This window comes from Mobula hypostoma, chromosome 9 (assembly GCF_963921235.1).
Source record: "Mobula hypostoma chromosome 9, sMobHyp1.1, whole genome shotgun sequence".
NCBI lineage: Eukaryota > Metazoa > Chordata > Chondrichthyes > Myliobatiformes > Myliobatidae > Mobula > Mobula hypostoma.
The window spans coordinates 111,165,654-111,188,996 of record NC_086105.1 but is presented as its reverse complement, the minus strand read 5'-3'; the positions used below and the strand labels follow the sequence as shown (position 1 = coordinate 111,188,996).

Sequence of the window (23,343 nt, the reverse complement as noted above, 5' to 3'; positions counted from 1 at the left end):
GCTATCAATATTGTTAGTGTGTATTTGTTAGAATAAATAATGTTTAGCAGCTGGAGGCTTTTTTAATTGGATTACTTATTCAGCGCCAGCTTGCTGGTTTGCCAAGTTTATGAATGCCAACTGGTCTCTAACCTACAGGGTCTCAGCAACTAAATCTCCACAGAAGAGTTAAATATTTTATGATGTAGCTATCAGTGAACAGGTACTGTCAAAAAAAAATACAATTCTCTAAATTCTACACTGTTTAAATATTGTGGTGAACTTATTCCATGTAGAGGCTCGTCTGTGTTTTTTTTCTTATTTGTTGTAACTTACAATAATTTTTATTTCTTGGACTGTTCCGCTACCACAAAACAGTAAATTTCATGACATGCACTCAGTCGCCACTCTGTACCTAATAAAGTGGCCACTGAGTGTATGTTCATGGTTTTCTGCTGCTGTAGCCCATCCACTTCATGCTTCGATGTGTTGTGCGTTCAGAGATGCTCTTCTGAACATCACCATTGTAACGCTTGGCTAATCAAGTCACTGTCTCTTTCTGTCAGGTTTGAATCAGCCTGGCCGTTCTCAGTAACAAGCCGTTTTCGCCCACAGAACTGCCACTCACTGGATGCTTTTTGTTTTCATACTATTCTCCATAAACGCCAGAGATGGTGGAGCATGAAAATCTCAAGAGCTTGGCAGTTTCTGAGGTACTCAAACCACCCCATCTGGCACCAAGTTTCAGTTCAAGTTCAAGTTTATTGTAATCTGATTGCACATATATATATATACACAATCAAACAAAACAATGTTCCTCTGGACCACAGTGCACCCACAAAACATAAAACATATATCAATCACAGCAAATATTACCGCAAAGAGGTTTATAAAATATCATTCACAATGCAAGTAGACATTAGACAGTAGACAGTACAGTAAACAGTAAGAGCCCACTGTCCTAGTGACAAGACCTCAATGGTGGCAGGGCATTCATTACATTCACAGTCTGAGGGAGGAAGCTGTTACCCAGTCTGGCAGTCCTAGTCCTGATGTTTTTGTATCTCTGTCCTGAAGGGAGTGGGTCAAAGAGATTATGGGATGGATGGTAGGGTTCCTCAACAATGTTTGGGACCCCTTGTATATAACACCCTCGGTAAATGTCACAAATAAGGGGGGGAGAGACTCCAGTGATCTTCCCAGTGGTTTTTACAATCCTCTGTAGGGTCAGTCATTCCACGGTCAAAGTCAATTAGATCACATTTCTTCCCCATTCTCATGTTTGATCGCAACAACAACCGAAGCTCTTGACCACGTCTGCACGTTTTAATGCATTGAGTTGCTGCCACGTGATTGGCTGATTAGATATTTACATTAACGAGCAGGTGTACAGATGTGGACACTGAGTGAATGTCAGTGATAATGAAACTTGTTCTAATACGTTTAAGGCACCTTTTCCATGTTTTGGGATCGTTCAGGATTTTTTTTAACTTAAAATCTGCGCCAACATCCCTCAGGATTGGGTGCAGGGTCCTTCCCATAGTGAGGAGAGGAAAGGATCTGAAATAGAGTCTGTCATAACTCCCCCTGGTGCACATTCTAGGTATAAAGGTGGGGGCAGGAACACGCTTTAAAGCTCAGGAAATGAAAGTGTAGTTTTTATGATTTGCATGACATGCAGACTGCAGCTCAGCTCAATAATAAATAAGACAGCAACAATGCAAACACTTTTCCACAGTCTGTTTAAAAAGTCAATTTCTACACGTCAAAGGCACTGAAACTCAGCCCGTGATGGATGATAACATAGCTGACTCAGATAACGGGCAGGATGTCCATCAAAAAAAAATTATACAGAAACGTATGCATGCTCAGCATAGAAGGAGACAGCAGAAGGGTGCACTCTACTTGTAAGGGGAAAGGTGGGCTGGTTATGCGTGTTTCTTACGTTCAAAAAGGACCTAGCGCTTTCATGGCATAAATGATGAATAAGCTCTTCACCGGCTTCCAGCCAGATACAGGTATAGATTTATAATTTTGATGACCAGCTCTGCCATCTTCATCATGAATGTCTAGTCTGGTGGTATTTATACCCCATAGTCCATCCCTCCTGATTGGTTAGTCCTCATCCAATCAGGCTTCCGTTCTCCTACCTTGTTTACAATCAAATCCCAGTTCTTACTTAGAGCGAGACCTTCGCTCTTGTTACAATTCTTTTCCTCTAGTTTTATTTCAATGGCTTCCTTTACCAGGCAGTCCCAAGAGACATTGGCGTGGAAACTAGAGGAAAAGAATTTTAACAAAGACAAAGGTCTCGCTCCAAGTAAGAACTGGAATTCGATTGTAAGCAAGGTGGGAGAGTGGAAACCTGATGGGAAAAGTAAAGAACTGTGAGTGATACCACATATGACTGGAAACACAACATTATGCTGTGTCAGGCATTCAAATGCATATTGCTTAACTATAAAACTTTACTCTTTTTATACCCACACATGCTGTACTCTTCTATACCCACACATGTTGTTTTGTAATTCCTAAGTCAGAATATTTCACTGTCTTGAATGCCGTTCATGAGACCTCTACCATAGGTAGTTGCACCTATACAGGGGCTATTTCGAGACCAGATACAGGCCAATAAAATGGATACTGACACAAGTGAGACTTAGGTGTTCTATGAATGATATTTCTCATTCCAGGCACCTTTTTCACTTATTTCGCTCCTACCCCAATGCAGAATGGCTTGCTGCATAGAACACAGAACAGTACAGCACTGACAGGCCATTCAGCCCATGATGTTGTGCCAATCTTGATGCCAATTTATAATTAAATGTCCTCCTCCTGTTTATCATTCATCTCCGACCATTACCTTCATATTCAGGTGCCTATTGAAAAGCCTCTTAAACTCCACCAAGCTGCCTGATACCACAATTTCCATACGCTTCCTATAATGGGACGACTAGTACTGCACACAATAGTCCAATTGTGGTCTGACTAAAGTTATATATAGCTGCAACATGACTTTCTTACTCTTATATTCAACATCCCTACCAATGAAGGCAGGTATTCTATATGCCTTTTTATCAGCTTATCCACCAGTGTGGCCACTTGAGTTTTTTGACTTCAAGATCCCTTATTAAGGGGCCTACCATTAATTGTATATTTTCTCCTTCCTTTTGTCCTTCCAAAGTGCACACCTCACACCCCCCCAGACTGAACTCCATTTGCCACACCTCTGCCCATATCTGCAACTGATGTATAATCACACCACCTTCTTTGATGGTCCTTTACAACTCCCCTAGTCTTGGTGTCATCTGCAAATCTGCTAATCCAGCCATCTACTTTTTCATCCAAATCATTGCTATATATTATATACAGCAGCGATCCCAACTGATCCTTGTGGAACACCAGTGGTCAAGGATCTCAAGCCAGAACAACAATCTTCCACCTCTATTCTCTGCCTTCTAAGGGCAAGCCAATTCCAAATTCAAACTTGTAATTTAGCTTGGATCTCTTGCAGCTTTATCTCCTGAAACAACCTGCTATGACAGACCTTGTCAAATGTCTTACTAAAGTCCACGTAAATAATTTCTACTGCTTTACCTCATCAGCTATCTTTGCCAGCTCCTCAAAAAGCTCAATCAAGTTTGTAAGACATGACTTACCCTGCACAAAGCCATGCTGGCTTCCCTAATCAGGGTGTGTCTTTCCAAATATGCATAAATCCTATCCCTCAGTATCCTCTCCAATAGCTTCCTTACCACTGATATGAAGATCTATAATTATCTGAATTATCCCTATTTCCCTTCTTGAACAAAGGTGCAAAATTTGCTACTTTCTAGTCCTCAGGCAAACTTCACCTGTTGCTAGTGAGGACATAATAATCTTTGTCATAGTCCTAGTGACTATTCTTTATTCAGAATATTCTTTCAATATTCTGGCATATCTGCCATCAAGCCCTGGAAACTTAACAGCCTTAATGCTTTTCAGAGGACCCAGCATTACCTCCCCCTTAACCTCAAAATGTCCCAGCATAAAATGCCCCACCCTGCTTTCACTGCCCTCCAAATCTTTCTCTTCAGTAAATACTGACAAAGGGTATTCATTTAGTATCCCAGCCACCTGCTCTAACTTTAAGCACCAAGTCCCCACTTTATCTTTGAGTGGATCTACCTTCTCCTTAGTTATCCTCTTTTTCTTAAGAAAGTATAAAAACCCCGGGATTCTCTTTTGACCCTGCTCGCCAAGGACATTTCTTGATCTTTTATGGTCTTCAGGGTGTATGGGGTGTCCAGTGAAGGGCAGCATCTCTGGTGAAGGGGCTTATCGATCCCATTCTGGGGCAGCTCACTCACCATTGGCTCCCACCAGACACTCAGCTCTAAGCTGTGGCTCCTAGTAGCTGTTTGCATGCGATAGTGGTCACATCCCAGTACACCGCAAAGATATGAGGGATCCTATTTAAGTTTGCCTTACAGCACAAGATGCTGAATGTGATAGCACAGAGTTCATGAGAGTGGTCAAGGCATGCATGCACTCACTTGATTCACTCAGGCTAAAAAATACTGTTTTTTTAAACAAAATAATTTTCACAACGTATAGCCTTCCTGAGTAAGGCATCTATTGTTCCTGGCATACACTGCCCAGTGTCTATATGTGAATAATCTTGGAAATAAAATACACTGGCCTAATTAAAATGATGTATTTTTAAAGTAAAAGTTATATATTCTACAGGTGTTTGAACAATAAAGACGTCTTTGAAAAAATTGCACTATGGGTGTATTCAGAAACTTCTCTTTCCCTCTGCCTCACTGAAGATCAGACAGTGCAGGTTGAGGATTAAAAAGTGGTAATGAAATTAAATCTACTTATGTGTGAAAGAGAGGATTAAATAAAAATAAAAAGCTGAAGATGCATTAAAGGAATAACTCATTATTGGGAAACACCATGTTACCCGATAGAGTACTGCCATGGAAGCAAACTCCTGATTCCTGTTGAGCTGTTTCTGGTTAGAAACATAGAAACACAGAAAACCTACAGCACAATACAGACCGAACATGTCCCTAACTTAGAAATTACTAGACTTACCCACAGCCCTCTATTTTTCTAAGCTCCATGTACCTATCCAAAAGTCTCTTAAAAGACCCTATGATATCCACCTCCACCACTGTTGCCGGCAGCCCATTCCGCATATTCACCACTCTCTGAGTAAAAAACTTACCCCTGTCATCTCCTCTGTACCTACTCCCCAGCACCTTAAACCTGTGTCCTCTTGTGTCAACCATTTCAGCCCTGGGAAAAAGCCTCTGACTATCCACACGATCAATGCCTCTCATCACCTTGTACACCTCTATCAGGTCACCTCTCATCCTCCATCGCTCCAAGGAGAAAAGGCCGAGTTCACTCAGCCTATTCTCCTAAGGCATGCTCCCCAATTCAGGCAACATCCTTGTAAATCTCCTCTGCACCCTTTCTATGGCTTCCACATCCTTCCTGTAGTGAGGTGACCAGAACTGAGCACAGTACTCCAAGTGGGGTCTGACCAGGGTCCTGTATAGCTGCAACATTATCTTTCGGCTCCTAAATTCAATTCCACGACTGATGAAGACCAATACACCGTACGCCTTCTTAACCACAGAGTCAACCTGAACAGCTGCTTTGAGCATCCTATGGACCCAGACCCAAGATCCCGCTGATCCTCTACAATGCCATACTACATTCTGCCATCATATTTGACCTACCAAAACGAACCAAAGGTAACTGCCCCAATCCTAATGAAGTTTCAGAGTCAATTTTCTATAGTTCTGCTCTGACTCCTGGAGGTGAATTCTGTGAAATTCTTCACACATACTGCCACCTCTAACTCTATGTCGCACCTCATTCCATATTGTAGCTTTTTCTCACCCCAGCTCACTCACATGCCGTGACCTCATCCAGGTCCACCATTCACCTGAGGCCTTCTCATCTTCCTGTCCCACTTCACCCATCCTGTGATTTTTTTTTAAGAGATACACGATGGCAACAGGCCCTTCTGGCCCAATGAGTTCACGCTGCCCAGTTGCACCCACATGACTAATTAACCGACTAACCCATACATTTTTGGAAACTGAAGCACCTGGAGGAAACCCATGCAGTCACAGGGAGAACATACCCCCATAACCCCCATCACTCAGGTCATGCCTTTCTCTCATTGCTACCATCAGGGAGGAAGTCTAGAAGTGTGAAGACCCACGGTCAACGATTCAGGAACAACTTCTTCCCCTCTGCCATCTGATTTCTGAATGGACATTGAACCCATGAATACTACCTCAACACTTCTTTTAATTTCTTTCTTTGCTCTACTTATTTAATTTAACTATTTAATACATATACTCACTGTAATTCACATATTTCTTATTATAATGATCACATCGTACTGCTGCTGCAAAGACAACGAATTTCACGACATACGTCGGTGATATTGAACCTGGTTCTGATGCTGATTCTCAATGCAGAGGTGGAGTGGAACCTTGGTCGTTGGCCTGTAATAGCGTTACACTAACTGCTATGTTACTGTGTTGCCCCCAATCCTGGGATCTCCTCAAGCTTCACTTTTGGTCTGATCTGAATTCCCGAACATCCTAATCAGGCTTTCTCCGTCAGAGTTATGATTCAACAAATAAGGTTCTATAACCCATAAGAAAATATAAAATAGGAACTGTTCTGTCCCTCGCAGCAGCTCCTATGTTCAATAAAACCTTTGCTGATATTTTATCACAGTGCCTATTTCCTGAATTATCCTCACACCCTGCAATTCCTTTCAAATCCTTAAATGATGTATGTTTCATCAAAAATATCTCTCATTCTTCTAGATTGAAAAGAGAGTATGATACCTGACTTCTCTTCACAGGGTAAATCTGCAGCCCAGGAATCAATCTGTTGAATATTGACTGCAGTTACACTGGTGTAAGTATAATCTTCCTTGGATATGGTGACCAGACTTGTGCACAGTGTTACAGATGCAATCTCAACAGGGCTCTTTTGCAGAGGCTGCAATATGGTTAGGTAGAATTTATTGCAGAGCCAGGTCACTTTGTTTATGCTCCACATGAGCCTCCTTCCAGTCTACTTGCTTCATCATATCCACTGAACACAATCTTCTCTTCCATTCACCTTCATGCACTTATCTATGATTTCCTTAATGTACTGTCTGCCCTTTACAGGCAGACAGCTGGGATTACATTTAATAAGACTGGAAAGCGCGGATTCGCCAAATCTTACCTTATGTCCTCGTCAAGAAATTTTCATGAAGCCTTTAGCATTTCCACTGAGACAGCAGGCACAGGCAGAGAAATAGTGAAGACGTATTCATCTGTAGCTTCTGAAAGGGAAACAAGTCATGGGAAAAGGCAGGGGAGTGGGACTATTTGAATTACCCTTACATAGAGCTAGTTCAGATTTGAATCTTGCTGAAATTTAATCGGATTTCATCATTGATCCAGAAACTAAGAGCCTATTCTTTTAAAATCATTTTTCCTCTTACCCCTTCTCCTCATTTACCCGTCAACTCCCCTTAGCACCCCTCCACCTTCCCCTTCTCCCATGATCCACTCCTATTAGATTCCTCCTTCTCCAGCCCTTTACCTCTTCTACCTATCACCTAGCTTCTTGCTTCACTCTCCCCTCCCTCACCCACCTGGCTTCACCTATCACCTTCTAGCTTCTACTCCTTCCCCCCACCCCCACCTTCTTATTCTGCCATTTTCCCTCTGTCAGCCCTGAAGAAGGATTTCGGCCCAAAATATCAGCAGTTTATTCATTGCTATAGATGCTGAGTTCCTCCAGCCTTTGAGGTGTGTTGCTCTGGATTTCCAGCGTCTGCAGAATCTCTGGTGATTATAATCTTGATACTCTGTGTCTTCCCAAACGTAACTGCTGGTGTCAGATCAGGTCTGCAGGTTTGAGCACTTCCTCACATCCCCTCTATCCACCTCCATCTGACACATCATTATGCCATCACAGCTGTCCTTCAAAACCACATCAAACACATTTTCTCCACCCACCATGGCTGAATATGTCAACTACTCTCATACTCATAGATCTTGTCTTTCCTTCCTTATGTAACATGCTGTAGGGTTTCACTGCTGTGTAATATGCTGTAAGGTTTCATTGATGATGTAATGATTTCTCTGTAGCGGCAATGTTTGGGTTATGACTAGAGATAACAGGGTTAGGAATGCTGTTGTTCTTTCTTGTAAGCTGGAAGAGAGATTTTTGTGGTCTTTTGCTGGGGAGAGATGAGGAGAGAAGACGCGAATGGAGAGAGTTGGTAGACCGCCAGATGGGGTGGACTTGGAGCGAGGGTCCGAAGGGCAGCGACGATCGGAGGAGGTTGATGGTGGACGTTCAACTTATCAGTGAGCTCCAACATTGCACAACAGACTGTTTAATAAGATTGGGCCCTTTTTTCTTTTTTTCGTTTCTTTACTAACTGTATAGTCAAAGTAACAATTATAAAGCTTAATTGCTTAATCGCATATTGTGTACTGTTTTTTATTTCGGGGTAACAGGGAACACATCGCGCAGCATCCACCTAAATGAGATTTCTTAAGTTTGGCCAGGCTGGGGGCTATCACCCCCTATATTAAGCCACTAGCCGAAGCCAGAGTTACAGGATTATAGGGTAATATAGGGTAAGATCATTGGGGTAGCCCTTCAGCCAACTCACAAATACTACCTACAGCAAGGGTGCTTCTGAATATCAGTCATGTTTTAGCATGCTTGCTTTTGCAGGGGGCACATGGGGACAAAATTAATTATAACTAGGCACATGGAAACAACACTCGGCCAATTGACTTGACTGAAATGTAGTTATGTATATTATGCACGTAATAACTTCATGCATTCCTAATCTCACTGCACTTACTTATGCCTTTTGTCTCCCTTGGAACCAGCAGAACATGGACTCAGTTATCCATGCCAACAACTGCTCCAATGGACTCTTTGAAAGTGTACAATCCAAGAACTTGAACATATCATGCCCCTGTTTGGACTTCTTTATCAAATAAAGTGTTTTTTTTGAATTTTTATTTTTATTGACATACAACATGGAATGGGCCCTTCCGGACCTTTGAGCCACGACGCCCTGTAACCACCGATTTAATCCTAGCCTAATCACAGGACAATTTACAATGACCAATTACCCTACCAACCAGTCCGTCTTTGGACTGTGGGAGGAAACCGGAGCACCCGGAGGAAACCCACACGGTCTTGGGGGGAACATACAAACTCCTTATAGGCAGCTGTGGGAATTGAACCCGAGTTGCTGGAACTGTAAAGCGTTGTGCTAACCACTATGCTACCGTGCTGCCACTCTGCTTGCTTCATCGCATCCACTGAAAACAATCTTCTCTTCCATTCACCTTCATGCACTTATCTATGATTTCCTTAATGTACTGTCTGCCCGTTACAGGCAGACAGCTGGGATTACATTTAAAGAGACTGGAATGCATGGATTCGCCAAATCTTACCTTATAGAAACATGGAAAACCTACAGCACAATACAGGCCCTTCAGCCCACAAAGCTGTGCCGAACATGTCCCTACCTTAGAGATTATTAGGGTTGCCATAGCCCTCTATTTTTCTAAGCTCCATGTACCTATCCAAAAGTCTCTTAAAAGACCCTATCGTATCCGCCTCCACCACCATTGCCGGCAGCCCATTCCACACACTCATCACTCTGCATAAAAACTTACCCCTGACTTCTCCTCTGTACCTACTCCCAAGCACCTTAAACCTGTGCCCTCTTGTGGCAGCCATTTCATCCCTGGGAAAAAGCCTCTGTCTATCCACACGATCGATGCCTCTCATCTTATTATCTTATGTCCTCGTCAAGAAATTTTCATGAAGCCTTTAGCATTTCCATTGACACCAGACACACAGGCAGAAAAACAGTGGAGATGTATTGAACTGCAACTTCCAGAGATGAGTTGAAAAAAACCTGAAAGGGAAAACAATTGGTGGCACGGTGGTGTAGCGGTTAGCACATTGGGTTACAGTGCCGTCAAACCAGGTTCTATTCCCAGTGCTGCCTGAAAGGAGCTTGAGCGTTCTCCCTGTGATCTCTGGGTTTCCTCCCACAGTCCAAAGACCTACCAGTTAATTGGTCATTGTAAGTTGTCCTTCTTTAGGCTAGGGTTAATGCTGGTTGGCGTGGCCTATTCTGCTCTCTATCTCAGTAAATAAGTAAAAGCTATAGCTGAGATTCCAAGTCGTGCTCAACAGGATGCAGGCACTCAATCTAGGAACCATTGACTTCTTCTCTTCTCCACTGACGAATGACCTCCAGAAGATCTTTCCACAGCAAAACTTAGTGGTAGTATTTAACATGGTAAGTGGTCATCGACATTATGAAAGACACCCTCAATCAAGACATGCGTGGTCCTGTTCTTTCTCCTGGGCCATTAACAAAGGGTGACGTATTCAGTATTTAGCTACAATGGTAGTCATACAATATAGCTGCAAGACAATGCAAACACATAGTGCACAATTTCAACGAGAGGTGACTCAATCTCAATGGGAGATCTGTAATATGAGAAACACAGTTTGTGTGCAAGATGTTCCCACAAACAAAAATGTGAGAATGACCAGTAAGTCTGTTTTTCTGATGTTGACTGAATGAATATTGCTCAGGGCACTAGCACTTTCCTGATTTTCTTCAGAATAATGTTAAAGCATCTCTTAAACCTGAATCAGGTGGCTGAAGGCATATGATAGAGCAAAAATTAGTGGGAAGTTAGAGGATTGGGAAGCTTTTAAATACCAACAGAAGGCAACTAAAAAAGTTATTAAGAAGGTAAAGATAGACTATGAAAGTAAACTAGCCAATAATATTAAAGAGGATACCAAAAGTTTCTTCAGATGCATAAAGTCTAAAAGAGAGACGAGAATGGATATCAGACCACTGGAAAACGATGCTGAAGAGGTAGTAATGAGGGACAAGGAAATGGCGGAAGAACTGAATTAGCATTTTGCATCAGCCTTCACTGTGGAAAACACCAGCAGTATGGTGGAAGTTCCCAGTGTCAGAGGTCATGAAGTGTGTGAAGTTACCATAGCTAGAGAGAAGGTTCTTGAGAAACTAAAGGGCATGAAGTTATTTGACTCACCTGAACCATATGGAGTACACCCCAGAGTTCTAAAAAAAGGTGGTAGAAGAGATTGTGGTGGCATTAGTAATGATCTTTCAAGAATCGCTAGATTCTGGTATGGTTCCAGAAGACTGGAAAATTGCAGATGTCATTCCACTCTTCAAGAAGGGAGAGGCAGAATAAAGGAAACTATAGGCCAGTTAGTCTGACCTCAATAATTGGAGTCGATTATTAAGGATGAGGTCACAGGGTACTTGGAGGCATAAGATAAAATAGGCTGTAGTCAGCATGGTTTCCTCAAGGGAAAATCTTGTCTGACAAATCTGTTGTAATATTTTGAAGAAGTAACAAGCAAGACAGACAAATGAGAATTGGTTGATGTTTTGTACTTGGATTTTCAGAAGGCCTTTGACAAGGTGCCACATATGAGGCTACTTAACAAACTATGAACCCATGGTATTATAGTTAAGTTTCTAGCGTGGCTGCTTGGCACGAGGCAAAGAGTGGGAATTAGGGATCCTTCTCTGCTTGGCTGCCAGTGACTAGTGGTGTTCCACAGGGGTCGGTGTTGGGACCGATTCTTTGTGTATGTCAATGATTTGGATGATGGAATTGATGGCTTTGTTGCAAAATTTGCGGATGATATGAAGATAGGTGGAGAGGCAGGTAGTTTTGAGGAAATAGAGAGGCTACAGAAGGACTTAGACAGATTAGGAGAATGGGCAAACAAATGACAGATGGAATACAGTATCAGGAAATGTGTGGTCATGCACTTTGATAGAAGAAATGAAAGGGTTGACTATTTTCTAAATAGAGAGAAAATACAAAAAATATGAGGGGCAAGATGACTTAGGAGTCCTTGTGTAGGATTCCCTAAAGGTTCATTTGCAGGTGAAGTCTAGTAAGGAAGGTAAATACAATGTTTACATTCATTTCAAGAGGACTAGAATATAAAAGCAAGAATGTAATGTTGAGACTTTATAAAGCATTGGTGAGGCCTCATGTGGAGTACTGTGAGCAGTTTTGGGCCCCTTACCTTAGAAAGGATGTGCTAAAACTGGAGAGGGTTCAAAGGAGGTTCACAAAAATGATTCCAGGATTGAATGGCTTGATATATGAAGAATGTTTGATGGCTCATGGCCTGTATTCACTAGAATTCAGAAGAAGGAGGGGTGACCTAATTGAAAGCTATTGAATGAAGAAATATCTTGATAGAGTGGATGAGGAGAGCATGTTTCCTATGATGAGAGAGTCTACCATCAGAAGACACAGCCTCAGAATAGAGGGGTGTCCTTTTAGAATGGAGATGAAGAGGAATTTACTTAGACGGAAAGTGGTGAATCTGTGGAATTCTTTGCCACAGGCAGCTATGGTGGCCAAGTCTTTTTGTATATTTAAGGCAGAGGTTCAGAGATTCTTGATTGGTCAGGGCATGAAGGGATACAGGGAGAAGGCAGGGGATTGGGGGCTAAGAGGAAAATTGGATCAGCCATGATGAAATGGCAGAGCAGACTCGATGGCCAAATGGCCTGATTCTGTTCTTATATCCTTTGGTCTGATGGTCTGACTGGAAAGATACGACCTTTGTTTCTGCCACTTCACAATGCTGCAATCATACAGAACAATGATGGAGTTTCCAGAGAGTTCATATCTTTGCACTCACTGCGGAGTTAAATCCTCAACTATTCTCCAGACACATGAGCAAACCTAGAGAAGGCTTTTATATTCAGATCACTAGATGTTGACTTACATAAGGTACTGCAGTTATACGGGTCATGTTACACCCTCAAGCACTTAAGTACACAAATCATCCACAGAGCAAAAAATACGCTTCCATTCTTTTACCTGTTCCATAATCATTCCTCTTCATCTCTCAGAGCTTAGCTTTGGTGTGTGAATGCTTATAATACTGCACATAACATTTTAAGAAATCAACATGAGAAGGTTATAAGCATCTATAAATAGATACCTTAATCACAGTTGCCATTTGATGGATGACAATCCTGTCGAGCATACTGGGAATTTTTATCTTGTTTAAGGTTCCATTTAAATATATACAAATGGCTAAGAATTCCTTCCCTCCTTAAATAGAGTACTAATCAATCTTGCAATTGAGTCTCTATTTAAGACTGAGACACAAGTCTTAATCTTTAGAGCTGGTACAAGTGCAGGTATATATTCACTGGCCAACCTCATAGGTCAAGTTAAGTGAAGTTTATTGTCATTTAACTACATTGATGTATATAATGTATATAGAAATGAGACAGCGTTTCTTCGAACCAGGGTGTGAATCACTTAACACACATACTGTAACACACAATAACTTATGAAGGTAAGGATAAAAGCTACAGATGAATCACAGATAAATAACAAACTAAAGTGCATTAATATTAAATATTGTAAGGTACAGTACCGATTAACCAGTGACACGTTGAATACAATGCAGCAGTGAGTTCAGAAGCATAATGGCCTGGGGGAAGAAATTGTTACTCATCTTGACCATTCTTGTTTTTATGCATCGGAGTCTCCTGCCTGATGGTAGAAAGTCAAAGAGGATGCTGGATGGACGGGTAGGATACAATAAAGGATATAATGCATAAATTATGTATTTAATGCAGCTGGAAGGTATTTTACTGTACTAAATCACATCAATGGGCATTCTCCCCTGAACCACAGCTCTGATACAACTGCTGTGGGCTTCTGCTGGATTGAAATAGGAGACAGAGAAATAGAGGAGGCTGGATCTACACTGTAGACAACCCCTCCCCTACTCACCCATGATCCTTCCAACGGAATTTCAACATCCTTCTGGAGTAAGTCCCTGGTGTGAGGGGGCAAGAACGCCATTCGGGGGCAAGAACGCCATTCAGGAGCACAGCAGAAGACCAGGCAGATGGCAGCCACTGAGCTGTCCATTCACATTAACAGAACCCATATGGAGCAGGGGTGAAAGGAATCCCACAGTCTCCCGAATTATGTTCAGGTGAGAGCTCTTATACTTGGAACTGCTCTCTGCACATGCTATATTTGGCTGCAATGCCGAGACAGCAAATCACACACACCCACACTTAGAAACTGGCAGGCAAAGTCTCACAAAACAAATGACGCAGCCATATTATCACTGAATTCAGAATAATGTTTCCCATTTTGTCTGCCAAGCTAAAATTGCAAGCAGCAGGAGATTGTCTCAGCAAGGAGCAGGAGGGATCGGACCTACTCAGGTTGCAAGAGGGGGATCCTTCCCCTGATGTGCACTGGAACAACTCACGCCAACATCACTGACACCGAAGTGGAAGCATTGAGTTTGCCTTCTCTCGCTGTCACGAGCTTGGTTTTTATCTCAGATGTTCTGCCAATAATGTAAATGCAAACGTGGAAAAGCAAAGAAAAAACACTTCTGGGCAACACAAGGCCTCTCAGCTCAGTGTTCTATCAGATGATTACAGAAACAGCAGCTACTCTAGATGACATCCAATTAGATGGATAAGCAGCTGACCCACATGATCAGAAATGTGTATGATTCAAGCAGATACAATAAAGTAATCCTCATGTGATTGCTACTGCCAATTACCTTGGTATGGAGATTTCAAATATTGGCATATCAATCATGATATATGCCTGAAAGGATCCTTCATGAATTAATCTATTAGAGTTTGTATGGATGTTACATCTTTCATTCAAAGCTCTCTCAGTAAATCTACTAAATGATTCAAATCTACTTATATTATATTTATTTTTAGACTACAGGCCACGCACCTCCAAGCAATGTATTTTATGTTTCCCCAAAGATAATATTATTAAACTGCTGAATAATAGAGGATGAGATTACATCTTCTTTGTTAAAACTGTTAATCTGGATGATTGATTCTAAAACAGAAACACACTTGTTGAATATCACATACAAATATAATTCAGACAGCAAGATGTTGAGTGCTTGGTGGACTGGGTGCAATTGCCTCTCTCTGCGGTGAGTTGCAGCTTTATTTGGTGAGGTACATCTTTCCCTTGTCATAGGTTACATTCAATGTTGCTGGTGTTAATCCTGGTTTTGTTTGTGTTCAATGAATTGCTCTTTGTAGATTTGCTCTCATGATGAGTGATAATTTTCTACAAAGAATTTCCATCTCTAGAGATAGAAGAGGAGTTTCTTTCATCAATCTGTGGTTGTTAATGAAGGTCTCATTTATCTGGCTCCATATTCCACAGCTGCTGGGGGCACCAAGCCTGCTGCAAACTTTGGCTTTTACCAAAGCTGTCACAATTTCTTCCATAGCTGACAGTAGGAGGTGGAACCTATCTTGATTATCTTTTTTGTCTTTATGGTCTAAGTATAACGTTAGCTATCTGGGTGACGGTCCCCTCTCAGCACAATAAAGTTTCAGCTGTAACATCTTTCTGGTCTTGGATTTCCTTTTAAGTTTTCTCAAATCATCAAAAGCTTCCAAACATTTCATCAAACATCCTGAATATATTTGATTTAGGACCCTTTCACTTAGTACTGGGCACTTTTGATCAGCAAGTTGCTATCAGTTCTTCATGTGTCATCTTCCAGTACACTGATCTCAGTCCTGCATAACTTTACTAACCCAGGGTGGCATAGTCTTCTATTTCTATGGCAGGAGCATGCTCCCGTTTTCCCTTTGTGTGTCTCTCAAGTTTGTGGGCATTTACCTCCTCCACCCACCATCAAAAGGGCAGTATTTTGCATCCAGACGTTTTCCGTCAGATACCTATCATCTTCAGGTCCTCATGGAACATCTTCTGGTGTTGCCCATCACGGTCCATGTCCATTTTCAGATTGTGGTTGAAGATTTCAAGCTCCTAATCAACTTTGGGTTGTTGTCTGGATCTCTTTTCTCCGAGAACTGCCAAACTCATTTGATCTCCACCATTATGCTTTGCTGTTCCTGTCTGACAGCCTCAGATCTACGATTTGCTTCATGTTTACTTTTAGACCATGAGTCATGTGTCAAGATACAATGTGTGATTTCTTTATGAAATACCTGTATAGCACTCTATTTAATGATGTGGTACAGTACTTACAAATCCCAGGATTAGGTCACTCTCTGGTTGGAGGAGAAACACTTCCATCTAGGTAGCCTCCAACCTGATGGCATGATATTGATTTCTCCAACTTCTGGTAACTTCTCCCCTTCCCTCTCCCTCTTCGTCATTTTGCCATTAACCTCTTCTCCTCATCTGTATTTCACCTCTCCCTGGTCCCCCTCCTACTTCGCTTTCTCCCATGATCCACATTCTTCTCCTATCAGATTCCTTCTTCACCAGCCGTTTGCCTTTTCCACTTATCACGTCCCAGTGTTTTACTCCATACCCTCCCACCCACCCATCAGGCTTCATCCGTCACCTTATAGATTGTCCTCCTCCCCCTCCCCCCACCTTCTTATTCTGGCTTCTTCCCCCTTCCTCTCCAGTCCTAAAGAAACATCTCGGCCCAAAACACCGACTGTTTCTTCATTTCCATAGATGCTGCTTGACCTGCTGAGTTGAACAAGCATTTTGTGTGTTTTGTTCTGGGTTTCCAGCCTCCACAGGGTCCCGTAAACACAAAATACTCTGCAGATGCTGGGGTCAAAGCAACACTCACAACACACTGGAGGAACTCAGCAGGTCGGGCAGCATCTGTGGAAACGATGAGTCGATGTTTTGGGCCGGAACCTCTGCCCCTTCCCTCTTCAGTCCTGACGAAGGGTTCCAGCCCGAAACATCAACTCATCGTTTCCACGGATGCTGCCCAACCTGCTGAGTTCCTTGTGTGTTGTGAGTCCGCAGGGTCCCTGATGTGTAATATTCTTGTATATCCCAGTTCATTGCTGCAACAGTCTAAACAATCTAAATTAATGAATTTTCTTTTATTGCTAAGATGTCTCTATGACCATACCTGTAATGATTGAGACTAATTATGGTCTTGTCCTTAAGGTGAATTAAGAACCATCACTGAAATCTAAAAAAAACACTCCTAAGTCCCCTTTCCTTTTCCCTTCTCATTACATCAGGAGCCTACTATTGCCACGTCCAAAGGCAGATACAACCTCTAGTTATATCCAACCTTGCATAATCGTTCTGGACACAGAAAGACAAGGCTAAAGCCTTTCGACATGGAATGGACCAGAAGAATAACCATGCTCAGAAGACTTCTCATCATAAACTCTTGCTGAATGATGAGGGTTGACTGTGACAGGATGTGCAATCCCTGAATAAACCTCTATTGGTATGGGTATTGGTTTATTATTGTCATGTGTACCAAGATACAGTGAAAAGCTTGTCTTGTACACTGTTCATACAGATCAAAATCATTACACAGTGCTTTGAGGTAGAACAAGGTTAAACAATAACAATGCAGAATAAGCTGTAAAAGCTTCGGATAAATGGTAAAGTGCATGATCATAATGAGATTGATGGTGGGATCAAGAATCTTATCACACAAAAGGTCCACTCAAGAGTCTTATAACAGTGGGATAGAAGCTGCCCTTGTGTCTGGTACATATGTTCAGGCTTTTGTATCTTCTGCTTGATGGGAGAGGGTAGAAGAGATAGAAGTCCATGATGTGTAAGGTCTTTGATTATGCTGGCTGCTTTACTGAGGTAGGGACAAGAATGGACAGAGTCCATAGAGGGGTACCTCGTTTCTGTGACGTGCTGAGCTGTGACCTCATCTCTCTTCTTTTTGTTGCGGTTACAAGCAGGACATTTCACATACCAAGCCATTGTGCGCTTGGATAGGTGCATCGATAAAGGTCCTGCTCAGCTTTCTTGTCCATGACATCTATGTGGTTGGTCTAGGATGAGCTATTGGTGATATCCACCTCTGGGAACTCAACCCTCAGCACCATTGATGTAAACAGGAGTGTATGCACTGTCCCCCTTCCTGGAGTCATGACCAGCTCCTTTGTTTGCTGATACTGAGGGAAATGTTGTAAAACCTGATCATTGTACAAAACAGTGACTGATCTGTGACATGTCTGAAAGGTTCCAGCTCACTGCAGCTTTAGGGGGATTTCTCAATTTTCCTTTCAGCAGAGAATGGGAACCTAGTGCACATTTGGACTTGTTATTTCTGCAGCGTCCCTGAATCTAAACGATGAGCTGAGTGCTTTTTGAACATAATGGAATGGCTACATTACCAGCCCCTCCCCCCCCCCAGAGCCTCCAGTACACCTGAATCTACAGACACCATCGTGGACGTGAGAACAGTTCTGCAGAGGATGATCCATGGAAAACACTGGGCCAAGTCCTTATATCCTTATATCCTGTGCAGATCAGCCAGCAGAAGTCAGCTGTATAGTCTCTCTTCTCCTCCCTCCAACTGGGAGCACAAACTACCAGACTCAAGGACAGCTTCTGTTCTACCGTTGTAAGACTACTGAGTGGCCTGGCAGATGGGCTCTCCACCTTACGTTCTACCTGGCTATGAGCTTGAACCTTGAGGTCTATCTGCACTGCACTTAGTGTAACTGTAACGCTTTATTCTGCATTCTGCTATTGTTTTCTCTTTAGATTGTGAGAATGCTCAGTCCTCTTTTATTGTCATTTAGAAATGCATACATGCATTAAGAAATGATACAATGTTTCTCCGGCATGATATCACAGAAAACAAGACAGACCAAAGACTAACACTGACAAAACCACATAATTATAACATATAGTTACAGCAGTGCAATGCAATACCATAATTTGATGAAGAACATTCCATAGGCATTGTAAAAAAAATAGTCTCAAAGTCCCGAGTCGATCGACTCCCGAGTCCCCGATAGCGGCGGCAAAAGGGAGAAACTCCCTGCCATAAACCTCCAGGCACTGTCAACTTGCCAATACCTTGGAAGCAGCCGACCACAGCCGACACAGAGTCCATCCGTCCGAAAACTCCGAGCTTCCGAGCAGCCTCTCCGATACAGCTTCCCCAGCGCCATCCTCTGCCGAGCGCCTTCGACCTCTCACAAGCCGTTGAAACACGCAAAACCGGGAATTTCGAGGCCTTCAGCTCCAGAGATTCACACAGTAGCAGCGGTAGCAAAGCAGACATTTCAGAAGTTTTCCAGATGTTCCGCTATGCACTCACGTCTGTCTCCATCAAATCAGGATTGTGCACAATCCCCTACTTGACAGATAACAGATATTCATCACCGGAGAGGCCGCGCGCGCTGCGTCGCACTGTCATCTTCTTCTCTTTTACAAGTCAATGTGTTATTGCAGTGAAATGATCTGTATGGGCAAAATGCAAAACAAGCTTTTCACTGTACCTCGATACATAATAAACTAAATTACCAATTTCAGGGGGGGAGTGATCAAAGACGGAGATGTTCAGTCACAGAGCTCTGCACGTGTTGTGTCCACTAAAGGTTTCAGATTCGTGATTCAGAAAAGGCAGTTATAGGAATTTGGCTTCCTGCACGATTGCTGAAAGCAAGGTCTGAAAATGGAAGCCATTCTAACCTTCCCGGCTCAGGGGCTCCAGCTACGCTTAATACACTTGCAGATCCAGATTATACAGCACATCCAAATACCGCAAGCACCCTATGACAGCATGAGGCAAGGAAAGCTGAACTCACCCAATGGCCAGAAGAAACAAGGTTCAGAACCACCTGTCAGCTTCTGCAGGAGAGTGCAGCAGTCTGCCCAAAAACATAGGGGTGGCCTTTTAAATGGCACAGCTGAACAGAGTACAATGCCATAAAACCATGGTTCTGTTGTGATTGACTAATGACTAATCAGATATGGAACAACATGATTCTATTTCTCTAAAAGGATTGCTATCATTCTTTGTGCAGGCAAAGGTTCACTGGTGCAAGCACTCTGTACAACTGGATGTGTGCTGTCTAATTTCCAGAACGATGTGGTGCTGATGTAATGTTGTTGTTCAGCAAATTTGTTGCAGTAAGGTACAGAAATGCAGCACGTGGGTGTTCTTAAAAAACAGGGGAGTTTCAGATGGCACCCTCTGGCCTATTATGGTATAGTTTAAGGGTCAGTCTTTAATCAAGTTCATGTTTAATAATCATTCAACCATACACATGAAAACAGCATTACTCCAGGGCCAAAGAGCAAAGCATAGCACCAACAGCTCACAGCACACATCACAAAGCACCCTCAGTGATGATAGCAGAAAAACATAGACACAAAAACATTAATATAGCTCAAGTCCCTGAGTGGGATGGTCTGTAGATCAGTGGGTCCAAAAATGGTGATATCAACCCCGAGGACAGTGGGGGTTTCTAAGGGGACAATATAGATAAAGGGAGTGGTAGGGGACGCTCAGTGGCAAGAGGGCAGCTGAGGGATTACAGGCTTAATTTAAGAAATGAATTACTTATTATAAGCATTGCATTGCAATGATCACTTAATCACCTCATCTCTTGCGAACCTACTATTCCCTTAGACTGGCTAAGACTAGTCAAAGTCTCTTAGACTAGTGCATTATAATTGTTGAAAAGCATGGTGACACTTCTGTATTTGCATACCATGAAAAATATGAACTGAAGAAATTGTGTTATTTCTGGCACTGGCCCACACATTATTGCCATTCACTACTGTTGTACAGTGTTAGCTAGTACGATCCCCATACTCTAATCATGCAGTGATGTAATTCCTGTGAAGTAGAGTATGGTGTTCAATGTGGTAAAGTCCAGAATCTGACCTTTTGAATGGTCTTGTTCACATTTCTCTAGCCCATTGCCCAACCGAGATATCGCTGCTCCACATTTTACATCTAGAAGCAGAGAATCTGGTTGTGCCTGTGCTACAATGACATCATAACTTTCCCCTTTACTGATCACAACACTTGAGGTTGGACTGACATTATAGGTGATGGGCAATGTTTTCAATCCATAAAAAAAAGCAGAAGCAGGTGAAACAAGAAAGTAGACAGTACAATGCGGATTATCTGACATACAGATTTATACCAGCACCAAGCAAACATCAACAGCCAATGTGTCAGTTACATGGAAAAGTTTTTTTTTAAATGAGGCAATGAAACTATCCAGGCTCCTTGAACAGTTGAAGTAAAAACACTCTGATAAAGCAAACAAGAACTTGGTTTAGTTTCAGTTACTTTGTGAAAATCTTCAGAGAGGGAAAACACTTCAAAACATGTTTGCCAGAACTTCACAATGAAATAGTGATGGTTCGCCTGCTTCATACAATGTTTCATTGCTCATTGCTAGATCTGGAAAGCCCCATACAATTGGTGAAGAACTGGTTCTGCCAGCAGTAAGGGAGGTTCTGAGTATGGTTTTACATAAGTCAGCAGACCAAATGATTAAAGTGATTCCGCTCAGCACCAACTCTGTTGAAAAACAAATAGATGAAATGTTGAGAGTGTGAAAGACATATTGTGCAACATACTTAGGACAACAGAATTTGCTCTGCAGTTAGATAAGTCAACTTTGCCAGGCAATGAATCTTTGCTTCTTGCTTATGTTTGCTTCATAAAAAATGAAAATGTGGCTCAAGAGTTATTACTTGCAAGGAGACAAGAAACAGATAAAAATTGGGAGTTAATATTTCAGGCTGTTGAGCAATTTTTCAAAGAGAAGGACATTCTATTCACCAATATTCTTGCTTGTGCAACAGATGAGACACCATCGTGGGGTTATTACTTTCTTGAAAAAAATCTGTACTTAACATATTTAGCATTCATAGGCAACATCTTGTCGTAAAAATCCTAAGTGATCGGCAAATCATTAAATACTGTTATCACAGTGGTAAATAAAATCACAACCCATGCACTCAATTCTCGACTGATTTGAGAACTTCGTATTGAGAATGATCAACAGCTTGAATGCTGGCTGTTGCATAAAGTCAGAATGGCTCTAAAAATGAAACTGCCTGAGACACTTCTATGCGTTTTCTTTTTTTGAAACCGTGATAAAATCTTTTGAAGATGCAAATGCTTCATTCAGTAATTAGCTCAAGAATATCAAGCATGGCATTGATTATTTGCCAGAATTATTCACAAAGTGTAATTAACAGGAAGGATGGAGGAAGGACTGATCTCACTACAAAATGACCTTGAGCTGAAGCAGAGGTTCAAAAACCATGTCAAGACTTTTGGTTGCAGAACAGAATCTCTGAAATATCTGCAGTGTGGAAAAGGGTCAAGATGTTCTTTATTGCTTTCCCAACCTCATAATTAGTGGAGTGCAGTTTCAGTGCAGTCGCCCAAGTTCTTCAAAGCAACAAGACAGACTGTGAATTACTGAACATGAGATTTGAGACTCCTGAGTGACATTGACTTTGATGTGGAGGAGCTGATGTCACTGCACCAAGCCCATCCACTTCACTGAAAGGTGAAAAAATAATGAAGTAGTCAATAGTAAGACTACAAATGTATGCTCTAAGATTGTTGATGAAACTTGCTTTTGTAATTAAAGAAATAATTTTATTTGTAGCTTTAAATAGACTAATTATTTATGCAATTATTTGTCACTGCTTTACTTTTAATTTCCCATTTTCTTTCACTGTGCATCATAAAAGTTTTTAATATAATGTGCAGAAAGGGAGAGGTGGGTGGCACTGGGGATGTGTTCTGGGATCCAAGAGGACGGTAACCCAGAAAGGTTTGGGAACCAAACTTGTGTCGATTGATATGTTGTCCTGGTGCAGCTTGTCTTCCACCGAGTAGCAGCGAGCAAACACTGGGATGTGAGCGCAGGTGGGAGGGGTCAGCCCCCAACCCAGTATGCCGACGAGGGCCTCTGCCCTCTGCCACACTACCTCCAGCGTCAGCTGCACCAGGAGGTCCTGGTCCACGCAATAACCGAGACAACGCAGCTCCCCTGCCGCCCGTCTCACCAAGCTTGCGGTATTCTGCAATCAGTGAACTGGACTTGCAGTGTTCTACATTACCAGGGCCTTGCGATAACTATACAAATGACTTAATGGTTAGGGTTATTGTCCATGAGCTACATCGCTTGAAATCATCTTGAAATAAAATCACTCAGAGTTCCTGTGTTTTAATGCTGTATAGCTGGTGTGAGGCATGCAGTATGTATGTACCATGGTTGGTTAGGCAGGAACAGATCAGGTTAAGATCGCGCGGTCCTCAGCAATCAGAAAGCTAACCAACAATCAGAGTTAAGGATAGAGGCTCATTTACACAGGGTGCAGGAGAGCTCCCATCAGCCACTGAATTGGACTGGCATCAAGCAGATAAATACCTAAGAAAATTAATACAATGAGAATTTTTTTTAAATGGGAAGCATTGGGAACATTAGTAGCTCAATCC

The 23,343-nt window shown here is 42.2% G+C and overlaps 1 protein-coding gene across 2 annotated transcripts in view; it reads right to left on the bottom strand.

Moving 5' to 3' along the window:
• The window catches only part of slc29a4a (solute carrier family 29 member 4a), a 248,061-nt gene extending 234,055 nt beyond the window's left edge, over nucleotides 1-14,006 (bottom strand). For both annotated transcript variants that reach the window (XM_063058912.1, XM_063058911.1), the window contains exons 1-2: nucleotides 13,878-14,006; nucleotides 7,234-7,333 (exon numbers count right to left, since the gene is read on the bottom strand). The gene's annotated coding sequence lies outside the window, so the exon portion shown is untranslated. The remainder of the gene's footprint in view (nucleotides 1-7,233; nucleotides 7,334-13,877) is intronic.
• Between the last annotated feature and the right edge of the window lie 9,337 nt (nucleotides 14,007-23,343).